The sequence below is a fragment of the Pinus tabuliformis genome, chromosome 6 (genome assembly GCF_031772625.1).
Source record: "Pinus tabuliformis cultivar Carrire ecotype Pingquan chromosome 6, CPIR1, whole genome shotgun sequence".
Taxonomy (NCBI): domain Eukaryota; kingdom Viridiplantae; phylum Streptophyta; class Pinopsida; order Pinales; family Pinaceae; genus Pinus; species Pinus tabuliformis.
The window spans coordinates 816,878,668-816,898,114 of NC_142292.1; positions in this window are offsets into that span (position 1 = coordinate 816,878,668).

Sequence of the window (19,447 nt, forward strand, 5' to 3'; positions counted from 1 at the left end):
ACAAGACTGAGTTTCACCTTCGCTAGACTCATTAAAACATCACATAGTGATGGATTCACCCGAAGGGTAGAATTATACATCAAGCATATGTTATCCTCCTCAAGATTGTTAAAAAATAAAGAGGTATTGGTCAACAATGACTGGGGAAAATGGGAAAATGGATAAATCACTTTATGGTAGCAAGTCACTCTTGAACATGACACTTTCACTTCATCTCTGTGACTATTTGGGTTGGGTTATCTGCTTGATGGTTATCATACCTATGGTCTATCAAACCATCCATCACTTTGGTTTTGGGTCAATGCTGCCAATTCATTCAGTGTCACCGACATGTTCAAGAGAAGTCACTCAGTAAACTTCATCCTTTGCAATACTCATAAACCTTCATTTCATGACCGCCATTCCTGAACATTGAGTCTTTAGTCACATTTTGTCTTCAAATTCATTACACTCATTTTGTGTCATTGATGGGGGATACATCAAGGCCCTCATGCAATGAGTCGCTTCTTGTCGACATCAGCACATTATCCAAAAAGTTGACTTAGAAACACGCTTCTAGTACCTTGAGGCTTGCAAACATCAATAGCAAGTTTCTTTCTTTCGGCGACAAGTTGACATCACAATCCTTCGATCGAAAGACTTTGTATGGTGTTCGACATCAAAACATCTATTCACACCATACAAAATGTACTGTAGTACCTTGAGAATCATTATCATTATTAGTGATTTTTCTTGCGTCTGTTAACAGCTTACATCATTGGTTGGTAATCAGACGGTGTCTTCCCATGTTCGACTTCAGATCACATTTTCACATGGTTAGACTCGTACTTTGTCAAACGATTGGACGAGATAGAGGACCCCGGATCTATTTTCATCCATCTAGGCTGCGATTTCAAGGGAGTACTAAATCATCTATACGATGGCTTTACACAAATATTCATGTTATCGTGGATCTATATCTGTAGATGACTATCTGATTTATGTACATTTAATGAAAATTTTATATGTTGAGCATGGGTATGCCTTCCCTCATCAATTCATGAAAAATTCAAAGATATCATGATACTATGTATTGTACTTGATGCAGGTCACCATCCGCTTCAGATCCTCCTCATCACATCATAAAGCATATCACTCAACATTATCATTTTTGACTTCATGCTTTAGGGGGCAGTTGTTACAGGTCTATTTGGGCACATCACTCCTGACAATCAAATTAGTGTAAACAAGGTCTATCAAACTCTAATTTAGTTGCTACATGCCCTAGACATTCCACCTCATTGAGTGCCATGAGAGTTTCCTCACTTCAAACCCTGTTGAAGTGCTTCCTTGGTCAAGGGTAAGTGCTCTGCAGAGCAAGTAGCCCCATTCAAGGCTGTGTTGCAGAGCACCTAAGCCCACTCAATCCTACACTAGAAAAGAATCCTTGAAATGTTCATTGGATCCTGAGTATATTCCTCCTTTCTAGAGCCTTCTACAAGGAACCCAGCCCCTATCCTATCAAGATGAGCTCGACTTAGGATAGCCTTGGATCATCTAATCCTCTATTTTCTCATCCCTTTGAACATGGAAACTAATAATCCAATTATGGAAAACCATTCAATGCCATATTAATGACAAAACCACTTGCATTCATCTATTAATTGGCCTCCCATAATAAAGCCAAGGAGCTTGGATATTATAGAGAAATATTGTTGGTTTAGAGACTTGAAATCATTGTCAAGTAATGTAATGCTGCTAGATTGATGTTGCTATTGGTGTGATGAGGGCTTGGACTAAGTTGGATGAGTGACACAAGATCGAACCACATTGGGTGTAACTTCTCCTTCTATCAATCCATAAATTTGTTTGTTCCTTTTCCAATACTTTTGTCTACATCTATGATGAATGTATGTTCAAATGTTGTCAATTCCATTTGTTTACAATAAATAGATCATATGCTTTTATTTTTGTCTTATTTTGTTTATGTTGGCAAGTACCAATTGAGCAAATTTAGTTTGAGCGAGAGCAACTCAAAGAAGATCAAACGAAGCGAAGGATCACAAGTAGGTTCTTTTATCTTATCTGTTTATTGTAGGAAAAGGTTAAACATCTTTACTTCAATTGTTCTAAGTGTAACTACCCACTTAGGGAAGATATACTTATCCGTAGGTATAAATTCTATATAATAGATACCCCTTAATTCAACTTCCTTTCCTTCCCAAAAAAAATTCAATAAAAGCTCTTGAAAATTGAAAGCTATCATCCTCAAATATTGTAACCATTAGACTCTTAGTACAACATCAACACCACCCATTAGAATGGAAAGAATTGGACTATTCAATACATATTCCCCCATGGTTAGATTGATATTATGGCACTTTCCAGAGCAATTTATAGTTCCTCCATTTTCAACCATAACTTGACACTATGGTGCTAGATATAGGAAGCAATTCAATTCCTTAGCTATCTTACAATGAATAAAATTATGGGTACTACCTGAATCAATCAGCACTACTACCTTTTTCTTCTTGATATATCCTTCTATCTTGAGAGTTTGAGGAGTGGTTATTCCTATCAATGCATTACAAGATATGGTCGGATTCATTTCTTCTTTCTCTGGGGTTGGTTCTTGGTGTATATCCCCCTGTTTTGATGTTTCTTGTTCCTTTTCTTCCTCCTCTTCACAATCTATGTAGAATAATTTTTTCTCAGCACAGTTATGACCTTTAGTGTATTTTCTATCACAACTGTAACAAAGCCATTTTACTCTTTTTTCCTCCAATTTTTTTGGTGTCAACCTTGTAGGTGGTGGAAGGCTAGGAGCGGCAACACTTCCATATTTATAGTTGTGAGTGGTAGAATTCCTTGTTGCCATAATTTTGCTTTCAAATTTTCTTGCCACCATGAATGCCTTCTCCAATGAATCAGGTTCCCAAAGGGGAACCTCATGTTAGATGTTATCCTTTAAGGTGCATATGAAGACATCAATCCTGTTCTCCTCTAGAATATCATTTACCGTGATATTCAATTTTTGGAAGTCCTCAATTTGCTCCCCCATTGAACCCTTTTGTTTGAGATTTATCAATTGCCTAAAGAAGGTGTTTCTCTTTGTATCCTCATAATGTGTTATCATTTCCTCCGTAAAAATTTACTAAGTGACAAGTGGTCTACGAGAACAAAGCCATTGATACCATACAAACTGATTGGGCTCTATATGTAAAGTTGCAATGCGTGCCTTTTGTGTGTGTTGCACATTATGGAGATCGAAATATTGCTCCATCTGTAGTATCCATGTTACCGGATCCTTGCCATCAAACTTCCTCATATCGATCTTTGGAATATGGTGGGTCTTCAATCCAAATTTAGAGTCTATGGAATCATGATTAACATTCCTTTTATTCTCATCATGAGTTTCATCTAATACCTTTTCGCCATTAGGAAGCATTTCTTGTAGCAACTTTGTCAAACCTTCCTTCAAACCTTCCATGTTTGTTTTTAAACCATTCTTCAAATATTCCATGTTGCCTTTCATTTTTGCTTCTATACCATCCATTTTAGCTCCCATTTCATTTTTGGTTACTCTTTCCGATAGCCAAATTTGTTGCACTTGGTCTCGTAATTTTTATATATCATGTTGCATTTCTTCCTCTTCTTCATGTGTCATAGAAGACCTTTCTAGTTGCTTACTAGGTATGACCATTTTTTTTCGAGGAATTTTGAAATAAAAAAATGATATATATGCTTCACTATTCCCTTTGAATCACTTCAAACTGATTTTTCAAACAAAAGTTATGCAAAATTTAAAAAATACACACTTTTTTCTTGCTTTTTAGGAGATGGAGATTGCATCTAGTTTATCTCTATAATTGTGAATCTCCAAGATCTGAAATTTTGTACTGTAGTAGACCTATGAGTGTTATTTCCAACCCAATAAGTAAGAACAATATTATATTCTTCAAGAACGAGATATTCCCAATATCCCACGATGACCTAATTACAAATTATTTCAGTAGAGTGTACTTGTATGAATTTCCACGTGTCACTGTTTTGACCTTCAGCGCTAAAAATGATACCCAAAAAGCTACAGTCCATCCTATTTCCATCACTTTTTAAGAAATTCAAATCCGATGCCTAGAGATAAAGTTATGATGATTTTCCATAGGTCACCTATTTGAGATGGAATTCTGGAGCTTGCAACAACCCTAACTTCCTCGGATCATATTTCTGAAAATATAGCAAGACAAGATCTTAAATTTGTGCAAGAATTTCACAACAATTTTGGCTCCACATGGTTGAAATTCCAGCTTCTAAAGCTTCGTATAAAAAAATTTATAGAAAAAATTCCATGATGACCTGTTTGAAGCAGCGAAACCCTAGAATCAAAAGCTCTTATACCAAATGTTATGCAACCATCTCATAAATAGATAGATCAACGACTTAAAAATTATCCTCTTCGAGGGAGAAACCTCCTTTATATTACATAAATGAACAATTCTCAGATGATACAAATTACAATACCTTTGTATATATAGTAGTTGAAGGGGTCACAATATAATCAGAGCCTACATAACAATAATAATGTAAGGGCACAACAATAACAATAGTGGGCTTGTATGGGGCACAACAATAACAATATGGGGGATACATGGTAACAACAAAAAAATAAGGGGGATACGCTAGTATTATAGGGACCTAACATGGAATGAATTTATTTATTTATGTTTGTGAATGTATCATCTTTCAACTAATTTATTTGTTACCTATTATTTTCAATTTCCTAGTCCACTCCAAGTGTAGATATAATAAAATATTGATATTATTATTTGCTAAAGCATATTGAATATCTAAGTCAAAAAGAGGAGTACCACTTCTACAAAAAATGTAGAGGGAATCTTATTAATTCCTAAGGAGGTTGACTCTTGTCCTTGATAGGAAAAGAGATCAACAATGCCTCTAGGCACACTTCACCGAGGCTTGCAACTTATTCATAGTGATTTGTGTGGTAAAGTTCATCTTCCTTATTTCTATAGGTTCAAGTACTTCTTAACTTTCATTGATGATTTCTTTATATGTACTTGGGTTAATTTATTAAAATTTAAGAGTGAATTTTTTGACATGTTTTTTGCCTGCTAAGCCCTTATAGAAAAATAATTTGGACATCAACTACAAAATTTAAGAACAAATGATGGAGATGAATATATTAACAATAAATTTACAACTTATTGCAATTCTTAAGGCATTCAAATAAAACATATTGGTCCACATACACCACAACAAAATGGTGTGTTGTTGACAGAAAGAATCACATATTAAAGGAAATGGAAAATTGTATGATTCAATATAAGGGGATGAATCTTCATTTTTGGATGGAGACCATTAATTGTGCCATTAACATATTCAATCACACTCTCACATAGATTTTTCAAAAATATAGCACAAGAATAAGCATGGAGTAAAATTAAACTAGATGTAAGTCATTATGCATGTATAATAGTGAAACATGGGCTCACATTATTGATGAGAAAAGGAAATCATTACAACCTAAAAGTGAAAAGAGCATATTTGTTGGATATCCTGAAGATGAAAAAGGTTTTATACTTCTTCAACCTTACTCCATTGAAATTATTATAATAGAAATGTTAAGTTTAAGAAAATACCTTAACCTGCAAGCCTAATTTGATGTTTGTGTCATCTTTGGAATATGTGCCATTTTCTCCAACTTTTCTATTAATGATCCTACTCTAGTTTCTTATTCATATGATAATAATAAGCATGAAAATCCATCTCTACCTTCTCACCTTACTCTAGTTAGATTCATTGAACATGAACCTACATAAACACCACAACTTCTCAAATGGGTCCATATAACATGAGAAGCATCTAATGATATTATAGATTAATCTCATTTATGTTTATAATTCTATTGGACCTCCTCTCTTTTGGATCAAGTTTAAAAATATCATGATCCAAAAGAATTTGAAAATGATTTTTCCCATCCATATTAGAAAACAACAATGAATGAAGAATATCGTTCCTTAATGGTGAATGATACTTGGGATCTTTTACCTCTCTTGAAAGGAAGAAAACTTGTTAGATGCAAATGGGTGTATAGAAATAAGTATGCATAAAATGGAGCTATTGAAATACATAAGGCCTAGTTAGTTTCTAAAGGATTTTTCCAAGTTGAATGGAATGACTATAATGAAACCTTTACCCCTTAACCAAAATGAATTCCATCTTCCTTTTTTTATCCCTTGGTATGTCACATAAATGGTATGTCGATTAAATGGATGTTAAATCTATCTTATTGCATGGGAACTTGCAAGAACAAATTTACATGGAACAACCTCATGGCTATGTTCTAAATGAATTCATCCTTGTTTTCCACCTTAAGAAATCTCTCTATGGTCTTAAGCAAGATCCTTCAACTTGGTATATTAAAATGGATAGCTTTCTTCTCGACATCAATTTTTCTATGTGCCATACTCACCTCAACATCCATACTAAGAAAGTAGGTAACCATCTTATAATAGATGTTCTTCATATTTATGACCTTATTCATACTAGTAGTGACCCCAAAACTTTTAAATCATGTGAAATCCAACCTTAAGAAGAAATTTGAAATGGAAGACTTAGGTTATTTACATTACTTCCTTAGCTTCCAAGTGTTGCAAGGTAAGGAAGGAATTTCCCCTTCATAGTCTAAATAAATGTATGAACTTCCCACCACTTTCACATGGAAGATTGTAATCTACATCAAGAGTTCAGGAAGTTGTCATTAAGGGGGAATAAAATCTAATATCTTGTTCCTTATCCTATTATGACACCTTTGTAAATAATTCAATACTATTCCAAGTTGTTTCTAAAGGGATATGTTAGGATATTTATACACTTAGGAATTATTTAATATCAACTTTTTCTAATGTGTCTTTAGGTAAAATGTGTTTCATCAATATGCATCAGTAGGCATTTGTAGTTATGTAATCTAATGGTCATGATTTGTTCTAAACATAAAGTGATCTGAAAATTCATATTCTTCTTGATACTAATGGTTATATTGATATGTTTTAATTTGAATTGAATCTATATTATTTTTCATCCATATCAATGTTTTTGGAGTGAAATTTTTGAAGGAATCAACTTGCATCTGGTTCATTTTCATTAGCGTTGGTCCCAATTTGGAAAATTTTGGGTGAAAAGTTCAAGAGTTATTTCAAGGCCTTAAATGAACATTTGTTTAGTTACCTGTGTTATTATGAACATATATTCCATAATCTACACACTGATACCTTTCAAATGACGCAAGAGTCACCTCAATCAGAGCTCATATGAAAAGGTTATGCCTCTTGGAAGTTAACTTATCAAAATTGTCCACCATAATTCGAGAGGATGCCACATAAACCTATGTTATTCATGAAAATGGGATATCCACGTGATAATCATGAAGAGACTCTAGAAGAGTCAATATTGTAACTCTAGTTAAGATTTGAAGTAGTCAGCTTAACCACTAGTAGGCCTACCGAGTTGTGTTATAATAGAGCCACTAGGAGGAAAATGAATTCCATTATATTACTGTACATTTTGTTCCATAGATGAGTAGAGTAGAAGAGAGTCGATAGAGATAGAGAAAATAGAGAGGGTGTGTTTATTGTAGCATCCCACAGGTCATATATCTCACTCCTTTTTACTTGCATCCATTTCCATTTAGAGAAAGATATAGCATAGCATCCTCACCTTCCAACTAGGTTTTCTCCTTTAAGGGTTTCCTGGATCATAACTTGTACTAATTGTGGTTTGTGTGTTTTATTTCACTATTATCTATTTTCCATATTTTATATATTGCTTGCATAAGCATAACACAATAATTAAAAAATTAAAAAATCTAAGGAAAAATTAACCCTCGTAGCATAAATTTGGGATTTTCAAATATATTTTTGAAGATCTATTGTAATGAACTATCCAATGGAATATCCATAGTAGTTTATAGATCATGTATTTTAACACCTAATTGATCCATGATCTCTATTTCAAGAGTATAAATGTTCTTTAGATAATGATTGATTGTGAAAAAGTCATATGTAGAAAAAAGTCCCTTTGTATTAATATATTGCTTCAAGTGGCTATGTTGGTTGGGACCATGTATTGTTTCCCTCTTTGAAGGTTTCAACCACATAAAATAGGGTCATGACCACATAACACATGGGTTTACTAATATTTGATATGTTTGTGGGAATGTTTTCCTAAGTTGCCCAACCCATGTGGAAATACCATGTTTTTTGAATAAATACATTGAAAGGGGAACTCACTATTCCATGACAACTATGGCTAGTGTGGTTGTTATATGATATTTTTACTTCCCTTGTTATGATTCAATATCCCACCCCCAAATGCTTCACTCGACTATGAAACAAGAAAAAATAAAATAAGAATGGAACCCCTTCATGTCCTAATGGACTACTAGTTATCATGCTATAATAGTCATCTAGGGTTAGGTTTAGGTTATTCGCATGCCTCAACTACTAATTAATGTTATAGTTTTCAACCCTATAGAATAATCTTGAAGGTATGCACATGAGTAGCTCCACATTTATGACTAATGTGATTCATTTTCGCATCTTTTTCGATATCATGGTGTTTAATAGGGTCATTCAATTTTCAAGAGGCATGACTTCTGCATGGGGACTTTGATTAAGGTGATCTTCACACTATTGAAAAATTATCAATGTGTGCAACACCATTAAGAATCTAGTGTTGAGAAATCAGTTTGACTGTACATTAGCATAGATTTATCTTCTTTGATAATTGCTTGTGAATATTTTTGGCTTCTTATTAATGTTTATTATGTTCTCTTCATCAAATAATTACCAAATGTACAAAACATGAATATCACAAGAAACAAAGAACACAAGATATATACTCCAAGCCAGGGCGAAAATCCAACAAGGGGGGAAACCGAGAAAATTTCTCTTCTTATAGAGTCAAATCAAAGTGATATATCCAACACCCATGACCATAACATAATCCAACCTTCAAAATTTCAATTCAACCCTCCTTCCACATAGAAAATCCATAAAAAACAAGAGACCAACGATAAGTACAACATCAGGAACAAACCTTCGAAAAGAGATGTGTCAAGGAAGAATTTCCACAAATTCTAGCTTAAGAGAAACCTTTCTTTACTTTTCAGTTTCAAACTTCAACCCTCCTTTTGTGATATTTCAGAACATATCATACGAATTGTGTGTATCAAAATGAGCTCAATTCTCCCTCTATTTATATTATCCAAAGGGGTTCGAATAGACATGTCTTCTTGGGCAAGGCCAACTTGATAGGAAACATTGACTTGGTATCTAGAGGCAATTTTGACCGAAATTAGATATTTGAAAATTTCTTTTTACGGACTATAAATAAGCCTTTGGCTTTGACCAATACAAATAATAAGGAGCATGAAGAACGTGCTTAAATAAATAAGAATTTTATTTAAGCATGAAACCCATAATTGAAAAACAAAATTCCTTTTTATTCTTTTTATTTTACATAAAATATACAATGACATAAGTACAATGATAATTATGAAGACCGAACCTAGTTACATTTTCCAACACTCCCTCTTAACTAGGGAGGTATTCATATACCGGTACAAGGATACTCTCAAATTGAAATATTCTCATAAGAAGAGTCAGATTGATAAGCCATCTTCAAGCATCAACATCATAACCAACATTGTCAAACTGCAATATAGCAAGGCCTTGACTAACAAGCTCTAACTCTCCACTAGATTAGAGCACAATGTTGGGAGACATAAATTTGGACACCACCACAACCTACTCTCAAAACACATAACCCCTCCAGATGTTCACCAGGTATTTCCTTACATGACTATTATTATAGTGGATTCCCAATCCGCAAATAAGATCAGTCTTCTTCGACCACTCTTATCTTGGATACCCTGTCCAATATTCAAAGAGTTTCGGTCCATTGGACTACTTCTGTCTTGGATTCCCAATCCTCAATAAGTATCGGTCTCGGGTTCTTATCCAATCCTCTATTATCCCTACCAATTCCTTCACTAGAAGTATGACTATTAGTCCTAGCCTAGTGCATGACACATGGAGAATATGGTGTCCTCTATCACTCCCTCTCAATGAGGGAGACATAAAAAAAAATCCTTAGTTGGTCTCATACTTCATCAATACATTAGTTATTTGTTCTTTCATGGAGATATAGTTGTAGTTGCAGGGATCCTTTCTCACATTACATCATACTTGAGCTTCAACCTTTATGGATGTCAACTCAAACATTTTATGGAGATAAATTCTTTCACATTCTATCTTTGTGATAGGGTTTCTCAGCTCCTAATAGCATCACATCATATCACACTTTGACTTTTCTGGATCTTGTCAATCATCAAACAACTTTATCATCAAATGGTTCATCTGTCATTTTCAAGGAGCCAAACTTCCTCACAGCTGCTAGCACATGCCTTCTATTCTTCATAACAAAGTTCTTCCTCATATTCTTCAATAAGTCATATTAGCTTTCAAAATATCGATTTTGTCGTCACATTCTTTCAAGCCATCAATAGTGTTATCCACACAACCCATGTGTTCCATCATCAAACCAATCAGCTCTAGGTACATCAATATCATCTAAAAAATTATCTTAATTGCTATCTTTTCAGCCTCTGCATATACTTCTGCAATATGTCTTTCCAAGGAACCAAATCATATCTCAAACATATCAACAATATTAGAGTTACAAAATCACAATGGCCTTAAGTCAAGGTGTGGAATTCTTCATGTCAAATTCTATTATTTGCTCCATCTAAGGTCAACATACCTTTGCATGGTTTATCTCATATTCAAATAGATTTTTTCTTCATGCTCTTCTATTTTCAATTATCAATCAAGAAAAAAACAATCAACAAGCTTCAATATCATATTCATCAGGCTCTTTAAAACTCCCTTTTTTCTCTTAAGGTAAGTGAACTTATTGTCGTTTAATTGACTTTCTTAGTGAAAACTTATAACTTCTCCCTTCTTCTTCATCTTCATGCTTTTCCACGTTCTTTTACTTCTTCCTTTTTCAAGTCAACCTTTAGATGAATCTTGTCTTGACTTATACTTTTGAAGACAGTTGACTCCCTCTTAATCTTGGAATTGTTCACCACCCTTGTCTCCATTTCATCATGATGGCATACCTGTCAAACTCAAAAGATAGATTCTTTTTATAGAAATAATCAGTTAAGGTTTATTTCATTTTTTTAGGGTTTTTAATCCAAGTCTCAACTAGGGTTTATGAACCCTAGATACCAAAAACCTTCAAGATGTTACAAATTGTAAGATCTACAAACCCTAGATTCTTTACAGTCATCAAGATCTACCATGCAAAGCTTCTATAAATATGTTGCAAAACCCTCATGCCTTATAAATACTTGGAGTGCTACCATATCAACAATTATATGTCATTGTCTATGATCTATATCTATGGAGACCCTCTATATTTCAAATGACCATCATGAGCTAGAGATCTTGACACATATCATGAATTGCACACCATACCTCTGCAATTTTACCTTACCTATTCTTTGCAAATATGTGGTCCTTTTTCTTATCTTCAATTGTCAACTCTCTTTAACAAAAGATGCCTCAACTTCTCCAACTATATAACCTTTGCTGAGTTGTTAGATTCGTCATCAGTTGATATGTATTGACTTCATCCAAGATTTCTTCTTATATTTGTAACACAAGGATGAACTTCATAATTCTTTTGGTTCATTTGTGCTCCGAGTACTTTAGATTCTAGTGATAATTTAAGTTCCTTCTAAACAGGTCGGCTTCATGATAAAATTCAGCCTCCTTATATGTATAGATAAGAAGTCTCATGGTTTCTTGTCACACTTCACAATATGTCATTGTCTTACACTATAGTTGTACACCATAGATATGAGGATGTTTTGTTATACGTCTATATTACTGTTATTGTGAGAACCTTCCGTCACTATTACTGTCATACATTGAAGTCACTATCTTACAAGGGTTACTACCAAACTCCATTGGATCATTCAAATGTGCGCTACAGAGACAAATGTGAGCTTCAGAAAATGCAAGTTATTGCGAGCCTATGTGAATCGTAGCTATTGCGGTATACAAAGTGTGAGCCATAGTTTGATTAGATAGAGGCCTCCACAAATATATATAGTGATACTTTTATATAATATAACGAGCCACTGTAATTGAGCCATAAGACTGTGTATCAAATATGATATATGTAATGTCGTCGAGCCTCAGTGTCAGTGTCATACATAAATGCGAGATCCACAGAGATATTGGAGAGGGTCATTGCTGCTTCATTTGAACCATATTAATGTGATGCCACATGTAATACGATACGAATGATGTTACTGCAATACGATGTGCACATAGTGTAGAATGAAATTTGAGCCATCATAGAGCCATAATAACTATATGAGCTTCCATAGAGTAATCATTGAGCCATTATAAGTATTGTATTCCATAGAGTGAGATCATATATACATATATACGAATCACAGAATAATGATGCCGTGGAGCATTATGAGCCATTGAACAAATAGATATGCAAGTCATGATAATGATGCAGACCTCACACAGAGATTAGTGATGCCTCATATAAGTGATGATGCCATAAAGTACAGTAACAAATGTGGTACCATGGTTGACTTATGAGAGACACAGAACAAAATCTGGGTCACAAAAAGAAGAGTGAGCCACTGCAAAGTATATAAATCGTAAATTAACAAAAGCGAGCTACAGTAAGAGTGAGCCATTGTAAGAGTAGTGCAAGAAATTGTGTAAACGAGCCATAGTGTGAACGTAATGCGATGTGAATGAAGTACCATAGCGATGTAATGTGATGCCACAATTATCAAGCCACATTGAGAGATATGTGAGTCATGGAGGCATTGTTGTGTCACAGAGAATGTGACCCCCTTAAAACAAGCCTCGGAGATCACATCACATGAATTGAGCGACAAAAATATATATGTGAGCCTCTAATTTTTAATATTATCCTTCAAATAGATAATGTGAATTGCAAAAGATACGATCCACAAGATATGTGAGCCACCAAGTGTATATGTCATCTTCCTCAGAGAGTATAGGCTTCAAACTCTTAGGATGTTGCAAACTTTAGATAAGATGTTGATCTTCTTTCAAATGAAGTGATGATATCTTAATGATGAGTCTACTTCAAAAGTGCCAGTAGAGAGTGATCTTCAAACCACCATCCTTAGAGAGTGATCTTCAAACCACCATCCTTTACCTTAGCTCTGATACCATGTTAATAAATCAGTTTGACTATACATTAGGGTAGATATCTCTTCTTTGATAATTGCTTGTGAATATTGTTTCCTTCTTATTAATTTTAATTATCTTCTCTTCATAAAACAATTACCAAATGTACAAAACATGAAGATCACAAGAAACAAATAACACAAGATATAGGCTCCAAGCCAAGGCGAAAACCCCACAAAGGGGAAAACCCAAAAAAATTATCTTCTTATAGAATCAGATCAAAGTGAGATATCCAAGACCCATAACCATAGAAAGACTCCAACCTTCAAGATGCCAAGTCAAACCCTCCTTCCACATATCAAGTCCATCAACAGCAAGAGACCAGCAACATGTGTAACATCAGGAACAAACCTTCAACAAGAGACATGTTAAGAAAGAATTTCCATAGATCCAAGCTTAAGAGAAACCCTTCTTTACTTGTTAGTTTCAGACTTCGGCCCTCCTTCCTTCTGTGATATTTCAAAAAATATCATACGAATTGTTTGTGTTGAAATGAGCTCAATTCTGCCTCTATTTATATTGTCTAGATGGGTTCAAATAGACATGTCTTATGGGGCATGATGAATTGATAGGTAGGGATAACTTTGCATCTAGAGGAAATTCTGACCCAAATTACATATTTGAAAAAATCTTTTTCCAGACTATAAATAAGCCTTTGATTTAGTCTAATACAAATAATAATGAGCATGAAGAACCTGCTTAAATAAAATAATAATTTGACTTGAGCATGAAAGCCATGCTTGAAAAATAAAATCATTTTTCTTCTTTTTGTTTTACATAAAATATACAATGGCGCAAGTACAATGATAATTATGAACACTGAACCTATTTACATTTTCCAACAGCTAGGAACTTGGTTCACAAAATTTGAGCCCAAAAACAATCATTTAAGGCCCTATAATGGGATCCAAAAGGTTTTGGAAACCAAATAACCAAAGGAGGACGTGCCGCTAAATGGGCCCTACAAGTCAATAGCTATAATTTTTCCACCCATGACTACCAAAATAGATGACAAATTATGTATTGGTTTGTAATAACCCTGGTTAAAACTCCATGTAAAAATATATAAGACCACGGTCATGGGACATGTATTCCAATATGAATGGTCGGAAAAATATCCTAGTGGGTGTTCATTTTGTTTAGTATGGCTAAGGAAATTGGCAAAGGCAATGGCAAAGGTTTTGGAAAGGAAAAATGGCATTTTTGACATATTTATTTATTAAAATAATGGAAATTATGAGAAAAGGAAGGTGAAAGGTCATAGGTTACATGTGAAGAGGAAAATGAAGGAAAATAATGGAAATTGAAGAAAATAGAGGCCTTATTGATAAAAAGGCTTCTAAGGATCAGTTGGAAAGCTTTTGCTCAGGCTTGGTGAGTGTAACCTTTTGTCAGTTCAATTTTGGAGCTCCTGTTCTATTCTCTCTCTCTCATACTCTTGGACACTTAGATTTTTATTGGAGCACTATTGGAGACTGTGGCATAATTGGATGCTTGGAGCAATAAGGCAAAGTAAGAGAAGGAAATCGCAAGACGACATCGGGATCAACAACTACAACAGGTTTTTCTTGTAGGTATCGAGTTGCATGTATGTTTTCCTCAATAGTTTTGGCATGCATGGAACATGCATGTGGTTTATTGGTCATGATCTGTCATTGGCATGGAGGATTGCCTGGATTGATAGTGGATTTTCCTAGCCTTTCCATTTCCTAGATATCCATGGTGTTATGGGTTCATTTCTTTGTTTTTCTGGTTGGTTCTCATGTTTCCTTTAGCTTGGGTTGAGTCATTAGTTCCTGGAGCTTTGGCTAGACAAACGCTTTGGAAGCCCTATGGCTTGGGTGGAGTTACTAGTCCTTGAGCCCGGGTTGGAAAAATTCTCTATAGCCCTGTAACAACTTGGGTTGAGTTATTAGTCCTGGAGCCTTAATTGGAAAAATTCTCTAGAGCCCTTGATGGGTTGAGTTACTAGTCCTGGAGCCTTGGTTGGACAAACAATCTGAACCCGAAAGAAACTATGGGTCGAATTACTAGTCCTGGAGCCATGGTTGGACAAACGCTCTAGAGCCTGACCAAATGCGTGGTTTGAGTTACTAGTCTAGGAATTCGGGTTGGAAAAAATGCTTTGAAGCCCTGGACATCTTAGGTAGAGACCAGTCTGATGATGGTTTTTTTATGTCCGACCATGAGGTGGAATCATTGTTTGATGGGTTGAGATGGTTTGGCCTCTGGAAGCCCTGGACAATTTTGATTGGTGTGTTTTATGAGATCCACATTCATGCTTCGAATATGGCATGGGGGTGACTAGCTGAAGAGAGATTTGGCTTAGCCATGTCTACAGTTGAGTGGCTCATGGAAGTCCCATGCCTGGTTGGCCTTTGCATTATTAATATGAGGTTATTTCTCCTTGTTAATTCATGTGTATTATACTAGTTTATATGTGGATTATATGGTTTTTGTTTCCTTGGTATTTCTATTGTTATTATGCTAGTTATGAACATGTATTATGATAGTGGCTATGTATGGCTCTCATCATTTTACTTGTAAATGAATAAACAATGTATCTATGGTCTAATAGATGAAATTGTAGCTAATGTGTTGAGGCGTCAATGCTTCTTAGTGATTCTCAGATAAGTATGAGACTCCTATGATGAGCTATGTTGTTAAGACCTGTATATTTCATTTTGTGATATGTTTGACGAAATACCTGTCATGGTTAGTAGGGGTTCAGTTTAGTCCTTGTTGATTTTTTTGCAAATGTATCTTTGTTCCACTGTGAAATTTCATTTACGAAGGTGTCATTGAGTTCTAGGCTCTAGGCCTGAAAAAGTGGCACAAATCTTGGAGTCACAGGCACAGGTCTAAGGAGAAAAGTCCCCAGACGCATGCATACTCATGTTGTGGGAGCGTCTAGAGTCTCCTGGGTGCATGTTTATCCATATCAAGGGAGCGTTCATGGTTTTAATGGTCTAAAACTTCAGTGGGACCCAAGGGTTGGTTACCTGAGTGGTTTGGATGACTCTTGGGAGTTCCATTGTTGATGTGGAAGGCTTGTGTGATGTGTTCCGCTGGTTCCACTTCCTCTACTTACACATAGGGAGTCAAATCATATCATAGTAACTTCTCGTCGCATGTTTAACCCGGTTAGTCAGTTACTTGGGTAGATGTGGGAGGAGGGTGTTACGGAGTGGTATCAGGGCATGGTTCAACACTTGGACTGGATGGGCAAAATGTGTTTGTCATGCATGCATGTAGGTTTTATATACACTTATTATGTATGCATGGTAATGACCATTGTTACAGTTGTGTTTCCACTTAGGAGTTGATGATGTTGTGGTTGGGATGCATTTGTTATGAATGCATGTCAGTTGTATATGCATTTGTTATGCATGCATTTTCATGGCTATGGTTATGCATGTATGGTAGGTCGAACATGCATTGTGAGATCATTGTATGCAATTAGGTCATCATGATGATATTGGTATGTTATGATGCTAATGTGTTGGCTGAGATAGAGTAGGAGATGCAAATCATTAAAGTGAAGTTGCAACATTGGACCTCGAGGCAAGAGCATGTCATCATACAAGTTTGTATGTTGGGCATGCAGGTATGTAGGTTAAGGATTGTTATATGCATTATGGTTATGTGTATGCCTTTCATTCTATTGATGTTATGGTTACATACATGATAGATGCTATTTGATTAGTGTAGTTATATGCACATGTGTCAGATAGTCATGAATGATAGTAACCTGTGGTTGTATGCATTGCTATTGTTGTTTTATGTTATAAAACTTGATAATTATGTTATATTTTGTTGATGAGTATGTTATAACATAGTTAGCTTGATGAATAGGTTATATATTGTTGATGAGCATGTTATATGTTAGCTTATTGTTGTTATATGTTAGTTAACTTGATGATTAGGGTTATAGCATTAATATCTTGATGCTATATGTATCATGCTAAATTGGATTGGCCTATGTATATGGTTAGGGTTATGACATTCAGGTATGAGTCGACTTATTTATGACATTGTGTTGTACTAATCTACACTGATCATACATATGTGATTGTTATGCATGAATGACATTTGTTTATGAGATTATGATGTGAACATGTTAGCTAGTTACTATTATGGATATCGTGACCTTATTTAGGTTTGAGTTGATGTATTGTGAAGTTATAGCATGCTAATCTAGACTAACTGTGCAGATGAGATAGCCTCCCCTGAGATACATTAAGGTATGAGTTTGACTATGTCCTATATTTGGTGTTTGAGTGTTTTGTGTCTATTATGTCGTCTAGTTGATTTATTTAACATGGTATGTTTGCAAGTTTGTTGAATATTTGATGACTTTCATAATACGAGTATGTGTTCAAATGATCTTCTTTTGAGATGATTGTACTAACACAATGTGTTGAGACAGTTGATATGTACTTGAGTGTAATTTGGTGATAGTTGTAGCATTATGTCTAATGACTATGAGTTGACTATGGCTTATGAAATGATTGTCAGTCTTGGTAAAGGTTGATTTCAAATTGATAGATATGATTGTCTTGATATTTGGAACATGTGGTTGAGATGTGTGAGTAGTTACACAGTAACATGCTTGGTATTAGTATGACAAGGTAATAGTTGATTTGTTTATATAACTATCCATTGGGTGATGTGACAGTACATAGTAAGACTCAGCTGCAACAAGGTAAAGGTAAAAGAAAGGAATTGGGTGAGAATTCCTTTGGCTATGTTTGGAAACCACAATTCCAAACGAATGAGTGACTTTCATACAGGAATTCTTCTTAACCCTAATTTGCCTGAAATTATGTGGATATGTGTTATGTTCATGGACATTTATTTGACAGGTATAATAGTTGGTGTCTAGTTATAGCTAGATCTGTCAAGGAAATTGGAGTCCCTTGAGACATGGCACAGATGTTTTCATCTACAAGGCAACGTGTTGGCATGAAAATGACAACAGGGTAGAGAACCCAGGTTTAGGCACAAGGGGCCAACAAGGCTCCACTATAGTCTAGAGCAACGTGACATTTTCACCATACCCAGAGAGGGTAAGGAGTCTCACCTGAGGCGTGTCGCGACTGAAGTTAGATGGGGTAGAATGAGGAATCAAGGGAATCTCAACAAGTAGGAAATGTTGACTCATAACAATCATTCATCCACATTAATCCAACCATATTTGTCTACTCATATCATCTTAAGAAACCATACAGCCTGTATCCATTCATTCAAAAAATTTAAAGAACCCACACAGAACTCAAGAACACATTGTTGATCCAAATTGTTTCTTTCATTAAGCTTAACATAAGGAAATGCATAAGCAATTACAAGAGGCTCGAAGCCTCATCATCACAAACAAAAGTAACATAACCCACAGGAACATGCATAGATAGGGTGAGGAGTAGTCCACGCCTTTCTGCAACTCGGGAAGGCTCCGCCGATCCCTGGCTCTCTCGTTTGATCAACAACCAAACATTTCTCGCCCTCCCTTTTGACTTTTATCTTCTACCCTATGCTCAGACTACCAATTTTTCTTATCTTCCTCTCAGCTAACTTTATCCTTGGCTACCTTTTCTCTCCCATTACTCGGTTTCTCTTGCTCTTCTCCGCCATCTTCCCGCAACTATCGGTTCACTTCCGGTTCTTATTCCCCCCCTCAGCTTTCAACTCTGCAACCCCAACAGTCATCCTTGCCACTTGTCCCTGGCTCTTCTTTCCACAAAAAATGAAAATGAAAGCCCCAACAGCCCCCAACCACAGTTCATTGACTCATCCCCAAGTGAATCTACCTTAGGTACTGTTTGCATGGTTGTTGTTAGCGTTGTTGATGTTTTTGCCCGTGCCTCTATTGTTGTTGCTTCTTGTTGTGCTAGTCCTTCTTTCTTTTACGCTATCGTTGCTTCTTCTTGGCCTTCTTTTCCAAACGAAGGCTCCAACTCTGGAACTGCAGCAACAGTCTCTTGGTAGACTCGAGTGTACTCATTGAGGGTTGCTTGCTAGCTACTAGTAATTGTGGAGGCTCGCTTGAGGAATTCTGCAGTTGTGTTGGAGGTTGGTTGGTCAGGCCAGTTGTTCAGTAGGGAGCTCCACTGCTCCTCCATTTCATCACAAAT